Source organism: Chelonus insularis, unplaced genomic scaffold, assembly GCF_013357705.1.
Source record: "Chelonus insularis isolate UGA/USDA-ARS -01 unplaced genomic scaffold, ASM1335770v1 contig_346_pilon, whole genome shotgun sequence".
Taxonomy (NCBI): Eukaryota; Metazoa; Arthropoda; class Insecta; order Hymenoptera; family Braconidae; genus Chelonus; species Chelonus insularis.
Genome location: NW_023276510.1, coordinates 414,638 through 428,279, shown reverse-complemented (window position 1 = coordinate 428,279; position 13,642 = coordinate 414,638). Strand labels below are relative to the sequence as shown.

The window sequence follows — 13,642 nt, the reverse complement described above, 5'->3', positions numbered from 1 at the left end:
CATTCAAGCTTCTCAACTTAAGTAAAACCAAAGTTTTAACTCTTTAGCCAAAATTGAGAAGACAAACTTCGTATGAAAACTTTCAAGTTGCCAAATAGATTAATTGCTATTTTTATTAAGTTACATTGGGTAACAGTTATCTCTAGCTCTAAACAGTTTCAAGTGCCAACTTTGGTGATCTATTATTTTTTTTTGAAGGTGTTTAGGGAGAGAAGAGGGTTGAACATGTTGTAGGTTTTGTGGAATTTTTAGTAAATTGGAAGTAACTGCTGAAAAAGAGTTTTTGTGGGAAGTAAACAAGTGAATGAAGTGATTTATTCGTGAGATTTTTAATTATTTTACCTTGAAAATCAATAGGTTTTTTTTTAAAAAATAACGCAACTTCATCATACAATACTCATAAAAAATATCATTAGTTGAGTTTCATTTGTTTTCCTAGAATACATGTTTCAATTGTTTTCAAATTATTTTTTTAATTAATAAAAAATATTTCAATAAGCAAAATTCCTCTTTTAATCTGATATGTCAGTTCAGTGATTTTTTAAAATATTTTCTAGAATTTAGATTTATAAATAGACAGATATTATTGATAATTCTAGAAAATTCATTTTTTTAAATTCAATCTTTGTGAATAATTTTGTTCAGCAATTATTTTTTATTTTCTCTTTTATTTCTATTTAATTTATTGAAAAGAGCTTTCTTGAAAATACTGTGTGTCTGACTTTTTTATTACGAAAGATATTACGAGGAAAATGACATGGTCGATGTATTGAAGTAATTTCGAACACTGTTTTTGAAAGACGGAAGTAGAAGACCACCTGAAGCGAAGCCGGATGAGAGTTGCAAAAGATGAATTTGACAGACGACCAAGTACTGAAAGGTACACCTTAACAGGCATGGACATAAACGGATCTTCTCCGTCAGAAATAGAGGTAATCTTTCTTGAGGCCACCCACAGAGTGTTTAAATCACTTGGATCGGATCATGCGTCACGACCATGGAGAAGAGGCTGGTATTAAAGATCAATCATCATTGATACCGTCTCGACTTCGTAAAACAACTTACCTCTTTCAATACGATAGTTTTGATTAAATAAAAGGTTACATCTTTGTTTTGTACAGTTGTATTCTCCAACGTGCTTGTAATTCTTCCAAGTCCAGATCTTATAATAAAGCGATTTATATCTTGTTGTCGACATAAATGAATAATGACAAATAAATTGGAATATCATTTTTATATATCGAATTTTCTTCAAAATAATATTTTCATGTATTTTATTTAATATAATATTTATTATTGAATTAAATTAAATTTCGTATTACAAAAGCTCATAAACTCATATACTGTTGGTTGGTGGCACATAAACGGTTTTTTTGCTTTTCAAGTTTCATTAATAATTTTTGCATCAGGAGATAATGAACTGATCCTATAGGATCACTCAACTCGCTATTATAATAATGAGTTGAGTGCAATTTAAATAATTATTATTAATGTTTTTTTCTTTCGAAATGAAGATTATAAAATTACAATAATAATTTGTTGATATCAAGGGATTAAAGATTTATTCAATGTATATTGATAAAAAAATATTTACGTTTAAATATTCAAGTTGCTAAATAAATTTTTTTTCTAGTAAATATCAAATTTCAGGATGGTATTTTTGAATCCATTCGTCAAGACAGCACCAATCTGCATTGAAGCATAACAATGACAAATGTCATGTCAATATGACACGATGTATTACATCAATTATTCACTCGAGTATTTGCTCAATCATTATAATGAAAATGATTAAAAAAACAAATCAAACAACAGATTCATTTTCCTCAAGTACTGATAGTACTAGAGTAAAGTATGTGAATCACCAATCGATCAAAATGAATCATGAGGTTCCTTTGAATATTCATGTCGGAACGGTTTATCATGACAAGAGTTCTCTAGTTTTAGATCGTAACTCAGTCAGCCTGGCACCAATAGTACGAAACTTGGCTTTTATCCTTAACGAGTGTGTTGCTTTTCTTGTTCCTTATAGCCCAATGACGAACGTCACAAGTACCTCAAGCCGATTTGGAGTAGTTAAGCTATCATTAACTTGGTTCAAAGAGCTTACATGGTTCCATTTGATAAAGCTATTGCGCTGACAACTTGACTACATCAACCGCAACATCACTGAGAAGATCGAAGATACCTCAGGCGTTCTAATCAAGAGCTTAATCACTCTTTACTCGAGTTCTCTTGGTACCTATTGCATTTCTTATCGTGATCATTATGTATCCACATCTAGGTCCTTTTGCAAGCACTCTTTAAGGTACAGGAATGCTTTGAGTTGCAAATATCCACCGTCTCTTAACTAACTATTAACTACCTCTTGCAAACGATGGACAAAACAAACCTAATAGTATGCATGAGTATGCAAATCTTGAAAAAAGACTTTGTCTCCAAAGCTCAACAACCATGCTTTTGTTAGAATCTATTATTCAATTAGTTCTAATTTGTGGGTTTAATTAATTGATTGTCTAGGATTCTTGATAGAAAAAGACATTTTCCAATCCCAGATGAGTTACTTCTAATGTTAATCTACCTTTTTTTAAAAAAGTCAAAAAAATATATAAGCTTGAACTTAATTCATGCTACTCACCTCTGAAATTATTCATAACATGAAATGACTCCATCTACAATCTGTATCTAAAATATAGTCTAATGAATTTGTAACCTTATGCAATATGAAAATTAACACTAGAGAGGTGTTAATGTTTTATTTAGATGCTCAAAAAAAATTCAAAGATATACTTTACCAGGCTTTCCTTCTTTCTGAATGTTTTAAAAAAAGTTTGAAATAATTTCAGAACACATTTTCCTATTTTTTCTCTCTCAAACAATTATTTTTTATAATTTCAATTCAATTCAAAGTACTCCGTTTTTTTATCATTTTATTAAATCATTCGAAATATTAACCAACGAATAAAATAAAAATTGTAGTTTAACTTCAAGAACATCTCCAACCTTTCCTTTACAAAATAAATCTCAATTTCTAGGTTATTTTATCCAAAGTTTAAAAACCCATAACTTTTAAGATTTCTTCGAAAATATAGCCTGAATTATTCAGTAGTCTGACAACCGGAAGTGGACCATATTCTTTCAGTTTATCCACTATACATACATAAGTAGTACGTTACGATGCAATCACCTTTTTGCTCTAGGCATGCTTGGACACCCTCATTTCCTCTTTCATGGTATCTGTAATAGTATTTGTATGTATGTGTTTCTCGAGAGAAAAGCTATTACTTCCAGCCAGTTGCAGAATTTTCCAAGTATTTCCAATCTCGAAGTCATTTTCATTTTTTTTTCTTCGTATTTCAGCATCCAACACAAATTCACCTGATTCTGCTTTTCATTTTCAGCTGCTATTTCGTAGGTACTATGTGCTTTTAATATCAAGTTATTAAATCTCATCTTCCTCGCGCTCAATCCATTAGCTCTCTATTGTCAGCTAAGAAGATTAACAATAGAAGAGATTGAAGAATTATGATTAAAATTATTATTCTTTAGTTTATCTCTTTTCTTTCCTCAAACCCCTTTCTATCTCTTTTTCAAATATTTCCATGTTTTCAACTTCTTTCTCTAGTTGAATCCATTCTACCAAGTGAATGAAACGAGTTACGGATGTCCGCAAGTAGGTTTTTAGATTACACACTCTATTATTTTTACATTTTTTTCACTAGGTATAAACGAGACTCTTGAAATATAAATGTCGTTAATGGCTGTCTTGATGGTACTGCTTAAAGTGTAATTTTTTTCTCTTGGTTTTTTTTTTATTTTCACAGTCTCCACTTGCATTTATAAGTAAACTTCTTTAAGGGGAGCGAATAAATTCCTCGGGCAAGTACTGTATAACACTAGTAGGGTGGTTGAAGAGTAGTAGAGGACAGGAATGAGCAAATAAGAGTTGGGTACTCGTGACTGGAAGGATGTTAATTCATTCAGGTGTACCTGGTGTCATCATTACATTCTCTCTTTTATATAGTCTTGGATAAGTGTATACGTGCGCACGATTCAGAATCTCGTTGTCAAGAACATCCAAGGATTTATCTTAAATGTTAGCAAGAGCATGAACATCAGTTTTGTTAAGGTATGAATGTTGACACTCACTCTTGTAGAAGTGTTGGAGTAAATTTGCACCATGATATACACTCTTGCATATGGATAGATCTAAATGTGCTAGCATTAATGCATCCGTGGTGTTGTTGATGATAGTCTTGTCTGATCATAACAATGATTACTGTCTTCTTATACATTTAAATGAAAGATTTCGAAAATTGTATAAAAATTTCCAGAATACAAATTGGTTGATAACAAGGTTTGACTTCTAGTGGAAAAGATAGAATCGAAATAATGAGAGCGAATAAAGATGAGTGCATCACAGAGAAAAAAAAAAATAATAAAACTGGAAGTTATTATGAAAGAATATGGTTGCTGATGTGTGAAACATTGCATTTTTTTCTCTCCAATTTTACTTGATAGTTAATTGAAATATTTCAAGTTGATAAGGACATAGTTTTTTAATATTGAGATTATTATTTAGAAATTTATTAAAAAATTGTTTTAAAATTATTACATAAAATTTGAGATAATTCATGTATCATTTAAATTAAAATTTTAACATACTTTCGTATTAATTGTATTCATTTTTATTAATTCGCCACATTTTATTAGATCTTCTTTATTTAACTATTATCATACTTTTACCGAGAACTTATTTGTTCATTTTTCGTAAAAAAAATTAAAAACCAAATTCGTCCACGACTTCATTATGCTTTCAATTTTTTATGTAAATATCTTTTCTGTCGTACATTCATTAAACTATGAGAAAGCTCTAGAGGATGTAATTACGGAATAGAAATTGAGCGAAAGTGTCATCTAACATGAGTCTAATATACTCATTAAAATAAAACCCTGAGAAAAATGAAGTTGTTAATAATCCGGCCATCAAATGGCAATTTGGTCAATTAAATTAATTAGAAAGATTCATACGTGTATAATCTCTGAAATTATTTGTTCATTTTAGTCGGTGTACTTGTCTCTTAAATAATTCTGTAGAAAGTAGACAAGATGATGGTTACGTGTGCACTTGGTGGATAATTCGCTTTCTCGTCCTCCGTACACCCGGTGGAACGAAGGAGACGCTTCTTGGTAACCCCGTGATTATAGCACAAATTACAACACTATGCGGGAGAGCCAAGTCAGGCTTAAGTTAAGAGCGTCAGAAATGTCACATGACTCTTCGGCTAAAGTATATGAATTAAAGTCATTTCCGAAAATAACAGCTTACCTTTTTCTACAGGAAATTAATTGAAAAAGTTTTTTACTTCAAAAAATTAAGAGCAAAATTTTAACAAAATATTCTGCTGAACAGAGTTTTTTTGTGAAAATTATACTTCCTGCATTGTTATGAAGATGAAGTTAATTATTTTCGTTAAAATAAATTATTACTTTTGATAATACATTTAATAAGAGAAACAAAATCCCAAGGTAATAATAATACCCTTCAAATTAGAGTAGTTGGTTTCCAATAAAATCCTTATTACAGCCTCCTTATTACAGTAGTAGGGATTTTTGGAATAAATCTTCGTTAGGGGAGATTTATATTCGTCAAGATTAAACGAGTAATGAGGAATTATAAGTAACATAAAATTAATGAAATATTAAAGAAGTGGATAAGTACGAGTACAACTGGAGGAAATGCTAAGATCATTTCTGTCACTATTCTGCATCATGTTATGTTATCCTAGTATTATTGTTTTATTTAAAAATATAACGATCAAAAATGAGATTATTCTTGATGCAGGAGTATCGTTTTTTCAGTGTATACTATAATGTTACTCTCCTACTACTACCCTCCAGCTACCTTATTACTACCATAGAACTACCCATTAAATAAATAATTATTAAATGTCTCTGGTTTCATTTCCTCTTCAAGTGCCATATCAGACAAAGTTTCTCAAGAATAAAATGGGCCATATTCAAGACTTCAGAATATGGCCAGATTTAAATTACTATCCGTGTAATTTGTTCATTTTCAAGTACAGCACCTTGAAAAAAAAATTATCTACACATAATTTTTCATCACTTTCTAAATGAGATAATGATTAACTCAAAGAAAGCTGTACTAAAAAAAACACAATTATATAAAAATTGTCTTTTTTATCAATTAATTTCCTCTTTCTGCATACAAAAATATCAATCTTCACTGCCTATGTAGCAGCAGCCATTTTAAAAGAGTTAAAAATGCATATCATATTTTTTTGTTGCACACAAATTGAGTTATAAAGACAGCATTAATACTCTGAGGAACCTCATTATCTAAACTACAAGCAATTTCTATCATGATAAAAATGATTTAAAAGTCACTATTGCAAAAAGAAACATACCATTTATGTTCTTCAATTTATAATAATTAAGAATTAATGCATAATAGTGAGATGGATAGCTTTCAGGTAAATATATTCGAATAGCTTTTGTTTGTTGTGCCACCGCAATGATGAAATCCCTTATCCGCTTTGCTATTAGCTGTTTGCCATTTTGCCTCTCTAGCTTTCCCACTATCCCTTTCTATCTCATCCGTTCTCTCTTCATGGTTCGCGTAGCCCACCGGGCTTTTCTGCCAACCAACGGAGCTCTTCACAACCGTATATTCGAGTGTAATTTCAGTAATGAAAGCCCCTAGCGCGAGAAATACAACAAGCTAAACTTTTTCCTGGATAATACAGCAAAACCACAGTTGCACGATTATCGCGCCCCGTCACCACCAACACTCTACGTTGATACTAGATCCTTGTGCAATGCTAAAGGCTTTTAGAGTTCAATGTATGAGCGTTGATATACGCACGAAAGTTTCTGTAATCGTCGCGTTATCCTCACTTTAAAATACTTAACTTTATTCAGTCATATGCCATTTTTATTTAACGACTGGAATATAAAAATAAAAATAAAATTGAGTGTGACTCAAGTGGAGAAATAAAGGTACGATTATTGGACCGATGCTTTCATTAGACTGATGCAAAAAGTCCAATAAGAACTGCCTTAATGAGAAAAAACAAAAAACGTCTACCTTGGTAAATAAAATACTTGGCTTGATGTTGATTAGAATTGGTCGAAATTCCCTCATTAAAAGTGTATTTGCTATTTTTATCAAGTTTTTTTATAATGATCTTTTATTTTGCTTGGTGTGAACTTTTTTGAATTCATTCTCGGCGAAACTTTGAAGTGAACCTTTTTCCTGTCTATCTGTCAGCTTTTGCGTTAGAAGAATGAGGTTGTTTTTCTTTTTTTTTCTGTCGTGAAATATTACTGTTATGCCACATGATTACTGAAGGCGAGGATTATTTTCGCTGAATTATGCAAGGGGTTAAGAACTAGGAAAAAATTTTAAAATAACTTTTATTTTTTGAAATTGCATCTGTTCTTTATGCACTAAATTCATTTATTTATTCACGAAATTTATAATCCAATTATTTATTAAAATTTTTTAGTAAATAATTTATTACTAAATAATTAAAGAAAACGTTCTGTAGATAAAAAGTATTATTAGATGTGTTGTTGATGTATTGAAAAAAATATACAAATAATTCATTATTAAAATAATTATTGAGGATTACTTTTATTTAAAAAAAGGGTAATAAAACAATTTAGAATAACAAGAATTTTTATTTTTTTATATTGCTCTCTAGAAAATTATTCGACTATTATTTAATTTACTCCGGAAATTCATTAAAAATCCATTGAATAGAATATATTGTGTTTCAGAATGCTAATAAAAACAATGCATTCATGTCGGTTCAAACTTATTATGGAACAATGGTAATTTTGACGAGCTTCATCATTCGCAATAAAGTTAATTACATAAATAAAAATGAAATAATGTAAAGCATAGTTAGAGATACTGGAATACAATAATAATAATAAAAAAATAATATGAACGAATACTGTTGTAAACAAATGTTTGTTGGATATACTAAAAAAATGAAAAAATGATTTATGTAATAATACCATACTGCTTACTCATGAAGATACTGTCGCTTATACTCCAGTGGGATGTCTTTATGATATGGAAAAGCAGGAAATGAGAAACAGAAAATAGAAGGAATAAATAAATGTGGGAAAAGAGATTTATGCTTTACAAAAGTCCCTGTGGGCGTTCTCTCAAAATGGTAGGACAAAAAAAGCAGTAATGGAGTTTCACCGTTTTTCCAACTGTTCTTCTTTATATAAGCCGATGAAAGCTCAGGCTCTCAATATTGGTACCACTCTGAATGCCCGATATTTACTCTGTTGCACCCGGAAGGGTACGCATTTTGTGATGAAATAATACAAAACATTGTTAGAGATAAAACGATCAAGTTGTGCTTCGGTATGAATCGAATACTTTCTATATTCTTTATTCACTTTTTTTGTTTTGAAACCAAGTTGATATCGATAAGATTGATTTCGATTGAAAAATAAAAACTCGAGAAAAAATTCCATTCGATTCTACAAGTTAAATGATTGAAGTTTATTTTGTAATTAAAGTTTTCAAGTCGATTCATGATTTATTGATACTTTTTTTATTTCAAATGCATTCCCACTCTCATCAGGGATCACTTTTCCCTTTAAAGTTGGTTGAGGTAATTTCATTTATTTTATAGTATATTGTCATAATAAAATCTCACATGGGAAATTGAGCTTTTTGCAAAAAAAATTAATTAAAATAACTTAACAATAAAAATAAAACCATTTATAAATAATTATTTATTGATTTTATTTGAAACAAAAGTTTATTCGATAAATCATAAAGTGACAAAAGTATGTCATATATTTAGTGATATCGTTTATTTTTAATGCAATTTTTTATTCTATTGTAAAACAAAAACCAATTAATGCATTGACAACTCTAAAATAAACCAAAAAAAAATTTCATATATTTATCAGTTTTTTTTTAAATCCATTCCACTTTACCAATTAATTATTGTATTTTTTCTTTTTCAGATCAATCATTCTGTACAAAGTAATGCATCTTTTATGATTGGAATAAATAGCACTGATGTAGTGTTCCATTCTTCCTAATTGATGAGAAATTATTTAAATGGACTCATCTGAAGAATCACAACTGAAATCTATTCATAACCGTGTAAGATCGTATGTGCAATTTATAAATACAACAAGTTACAACGTCGAAGTTTATTGGGTTAACTACGAAGGTCAAACTGTATCATATGGTATTCTACCACGATCAGCTTCATTAAATATCAATACTTTTGTCACTCACCCATGGATTTTTGTCGAAGAAGAAACGAAAGACAGGTAAATACTTGAGGTACCATTTTTTAAACTCCTTTTAAAGTCAATTGAAAGCTTTATTGAATAAGTAATAACTTCTAAAAATGAAAGGTCGCAGAATTGGAGAGTAATCAATTATAAAAGTTGCAATGTGTAATTAAATTTTTCTACATTTTATTGATCTCCTTTTAATGATACCTTTGATAATAAATCTTCTTAAAGATTTGACCCCAAATTTGCTATTTGACGAGACCTCAAACGATTTTCAAGTTTTACTTTACGGTGGAAAATTTGTAAAAGTGCTGAATAATAAAATAAATAGAGTGAGAATAATTTTTATAATAAAAATCTAAATGGCGTAAAAAATTTCTGTGCTAAAAGCTGAAAACTTAGACACGGCATTTTTTTCAGCGACTTGTCAGCAATTTAGATTTTATTTCATGAATTTCACTGACTGTTAGATCGATTCAGAGCAACACGAAAGAGGTCAGAGCCTAGATATAAACATGAAAGATAAAATAAATGATCATAAAACTAGTAGCAATTGTACATAGTATGTCTACTGATATATCTGAAGTAATAAAATATTAATCTTGATGATATTTTGTAGAATTTATTCATCAATATAAAATGAACTTTATTGAAATGAGTTTGAAAAATGGTTCCAACAATCAATTTGTTTAAAAATGTAACATAAATAAAAGATACATGAACATGTATCTTATCATTTACTATTGTCGTAAAAATAGTGTAAGGTCTGATATGTTTTAGATTTATGGTCGAGGGCAAAAATGTTTTCTTGCCACAACCCTGGTTTGCTCGTTACGTAGGTATGCCAGAGAATCAACGGCCTCAAAGGATTGAGAGAGTCCAAGTTTTTATCACATTGCCCATCTATTCGTTACGCGATATTTCCCTAAGAGTGATAAAACGTCTTCTTCGTGACGACGTTCACGCTTTTAAACTCGATATACCACTAAGCCTTCAACTGGAGTTAGCCTCAATGCTGCCCAAGAAGAGCATTCAAGCGAATCCCTGACATCTAGTAAAACCATCACGTCCTCGTTGCTATGAAAGCGGATTATTGAAGGTCATAAACTTCCAATCCTTTTGATGTTGATTTAATAAAATAATTTGGAGATCCACGTTATCTACATACTGGATATTGGGTAAGTTGATGATTAATTATTATTTTGCGTGTTATTTATATATCTTTCAGCGTTTGAAGTGATGTTTTCATCTTTTTTAATCTGAATAAAAAAAATACTTGACTATTTCGTAGAATAAATACTCAGGAAAATTTAGATTGTTTCGAAAACAAATAAAAAAAAACAATCGTAAATACAACAAAAAATTTTTTAGTATCATGGAATTTTAAAAAAAATCATTTCTATAGAAAAATTTTTTAGCATAGTAGGGTACTTTTTGTTCTTCCGACAAATACAGAAAATTTTTTTTTTTTTGAATTTACGATGGGTTCATTAATTACCATTTTTTTTTATACATTAAAAGAATAAAAAGCTTTTCCGGGAAATCTGTTCTATAAAAATATTCTTTTACTCTTGCAAAATAAACGTGGTCGTAAGTTACTAGTTATTTTTTTTAGACATACATGACAAATGAAGTAGAGAAAACTCCTTGAAACGAGAATTATTTCAAATATTGATAGAAACAATTGATTCATTGTATTTAACTACAAACAAAAAATAATGTAATACTTGGTGTGTGAATGTTATAAACAAATGGCAATTATTCCATGTAAGTACAATGAAATTTCATTACTCGCAGGAATACCGATAAAATTCTTCAGAAGATATAAATTTACTATTTGCTTGGAATTACGTAAAAATAAAAAAAGCATAAAAAAAGCATGAAATAAATATAAAAAGGACGAGCAAGTTTGGCGTCGTTTAGAAAAGCTAGTCACGCTAGTTCGATCGTTCGTTCAGGGAGTTCGAGAGGCGAGAATCGAATAAAATTCACCAGCCCTACATCCTTGTCCTTGTCGCCCTTATCGCAACAGTTCTTGTGGCATCGGTCTCTATATGTCTACCTAAGTTTCTGTCCAGTCACGGACGAGCAGTCTTGCGACGCGAATGAAAAGTTTTCACATCTAAAACCCGTAAGACTTACCAAAGACTCAAAGACTTTCATTCGAGACACGCGTGTGTGTTCACGGGCTTGAAGCGCGCCCCTTTCAACATCACGTATATTGGCAAAAAATATTCCTAAATTAAATTTTTTTTCTCTTTTTGTATTTTTTTATATCTTCAAATGGCGAAACATCATATTTTTTTATCTTGCACAAAACATTTATCGAATTCAACATACCATATGGGCTCTTACCCAAATACAACAATGGACCAATTTCGGCCATTATTTATTGCAGACTATTTTTCATGATTTTATTATGAATAAAATAATAGAGAAATACAATTAAAAAAAAATACGATCCAAACAAAATAGTACTTGGAATATTTTTGAGAGATGTCTCAGTATTCTCAACTGTGAAGTGCGCGGCATACTCTAGAGAATTCGAGAAATTGAGAATAATGTAGTTTCAGACTTGTTCACGCGAATCTCGACCGTACGTTAGATACGTATATATATATATATATTTATTTCTCAACAAGACTCAGCACACATGAGAGAATGCCGAGTTCATCGTAGCATCTGCTCAGACACTCGTTAGGGTATTCCACGAGAGTAATTTCAACCGTAAATTTTCAATGGATTTTCCACAACATTCTAATTAGCTTTGGTTTTCTTACCATTTACCTTCATTATTATTTTAAAATACATAATTTCATTAAATCCCAACTGTTGGTGTTTTATATTCTTTCTTTAATCTTCGGAATCTTTTTGTTTGTTAAATGGATCCATTCATCTGTGCTACTGTAAATTGGATCAAAACATTTATACCCAGAAATAAAAAACCCAATTTATCTACGGTTTCAAATATTAAAACTATTTCATGAGTATTCAGGCTATTGCTCTAATCGGATCACATCCACATGAGTCTTATGATGAATAATTGGCTGGAACATTTATGCATGATACTAACAAAGTTGTTGGGTAAAAATTATTCTTGTAGTTAGGGTAAACCGAAAGCTAATTAAATAAAGGGGAAAAAATCTAATTTGTGGTAAACATTATTAAATTTAAGGCAAACATCTTAATTTGATTCAATTTTTATTTTAAATTTAAATTATTTGTATTATAAATGAAGGATTTTTTTACTACTTCAATTTTATTATCTTTAGTCAACTCTTAATATAAGAGTAATTTTTACTCTAAACATTTTTCAGTGTATCAAAAACACTTTTGATTTATTTTGATATTAAAATAAGGATAAAAATACAGTTTCTTAGCCATTAGGTATTTTACAGACAAAGTCGATAAATTAGTAGTATAGAAAGTATGTGAAGAGAATTTAAATGCATTATCATGGTCGTATGTCTAGCAGTGTCGTTGACTTTATCACCTCTACATAATACCTATACGTATTCATCTGACTATTACGCGATATCTATGTTGTCAGTGATTCTTTCAACCTTTGTGAGATTCTCTACAAAAGGTTAAACATCAGAAATTTAATCGAGATTTTATCACATCTACAATACAGTTGATGATATAACAAAATTTATTGTGATAATACAGTCGATTGGAGATTATTGGCTGACAATCATTTTTATTCAATTTTATTGTTTTTTAATTTCTATTTAGTTAGCAAACAATAGATCTTAGAAGATTGAAGTGAAAGGGTTTGAATGAAGAAATTTATTTTCACAGAAGAGAATATCATCTTGAATCATCTCCAAGAATATCAGTTTCTTGCAACTAAATAATGTTTCAAGGAATTTTTAGAACGTTTATATCATATTAGTATTCTGATGTATGAGTTTAAAGGGCTTGTCTAAGTGTCTTAGAACACTTGGCATGCACCTGCATCGTGTAAATGTAGTAGTTTGATCATGTAAGAGGAAATTGCTTTATGCTTGTCAGGAAGTTGAAGCAAAATTTTCGGATTAAAAAAGAAAAAAAATACAAACCTTTTAAAACATTGATTAAACTTTTAAAATAAAGGACATTTTTGTTTTTATTTTATGTAAAAAATTCATCATTATTTTTGATTCTACAACGATTGCAAAGTAATAGGTTGTTTCGATAATATATTGAACTGTTGATAAAAATAAATTGCAAATCCTTAGAACACGATAAATATTTTTTAGCCTTCAGACTAGAAAATAAAACTGATTGTAAAAAAATTATTTACCGGTACAGTTCACGACAATCGTATAGAATATTAAAAATACCTGCGATTAAAAAA

At 29.8% G+C, this 13,642-nt stretch overlaps 1 protein-coding gene across 6 annotated transcripts in view; it reads left to right on the top strand.

Moving 5' to 3' along the window:
• The window catches only part of PH4alphaEFB (prolyl 4-hydroxylase subunit alpha-1), a 122,844-nt gene that overhangs the window by 20,285 nt on the left and 88,917 nt on the right, over positions 1-13,642 (top strand). For 2 of the 6 annotated variants that reach the window (XM_035082419.1, XM_035082416.1), the window contains exon 1: positions 10,348-10,481. The exons of 2 other annotated variants lie outside the window; for them this stretch is intronic. The gene's annotated coding sequence lies outside the window, so the exon portion shown is untranslated. Of the gene's footprint in view, positions 1-10,347; positions 10,482-13,642 lie in introns of those variants that run through there. 2 more of the 6 variants (XM_035082417.1, XM_035082422.1) reach the window with 2 other exon arrangements.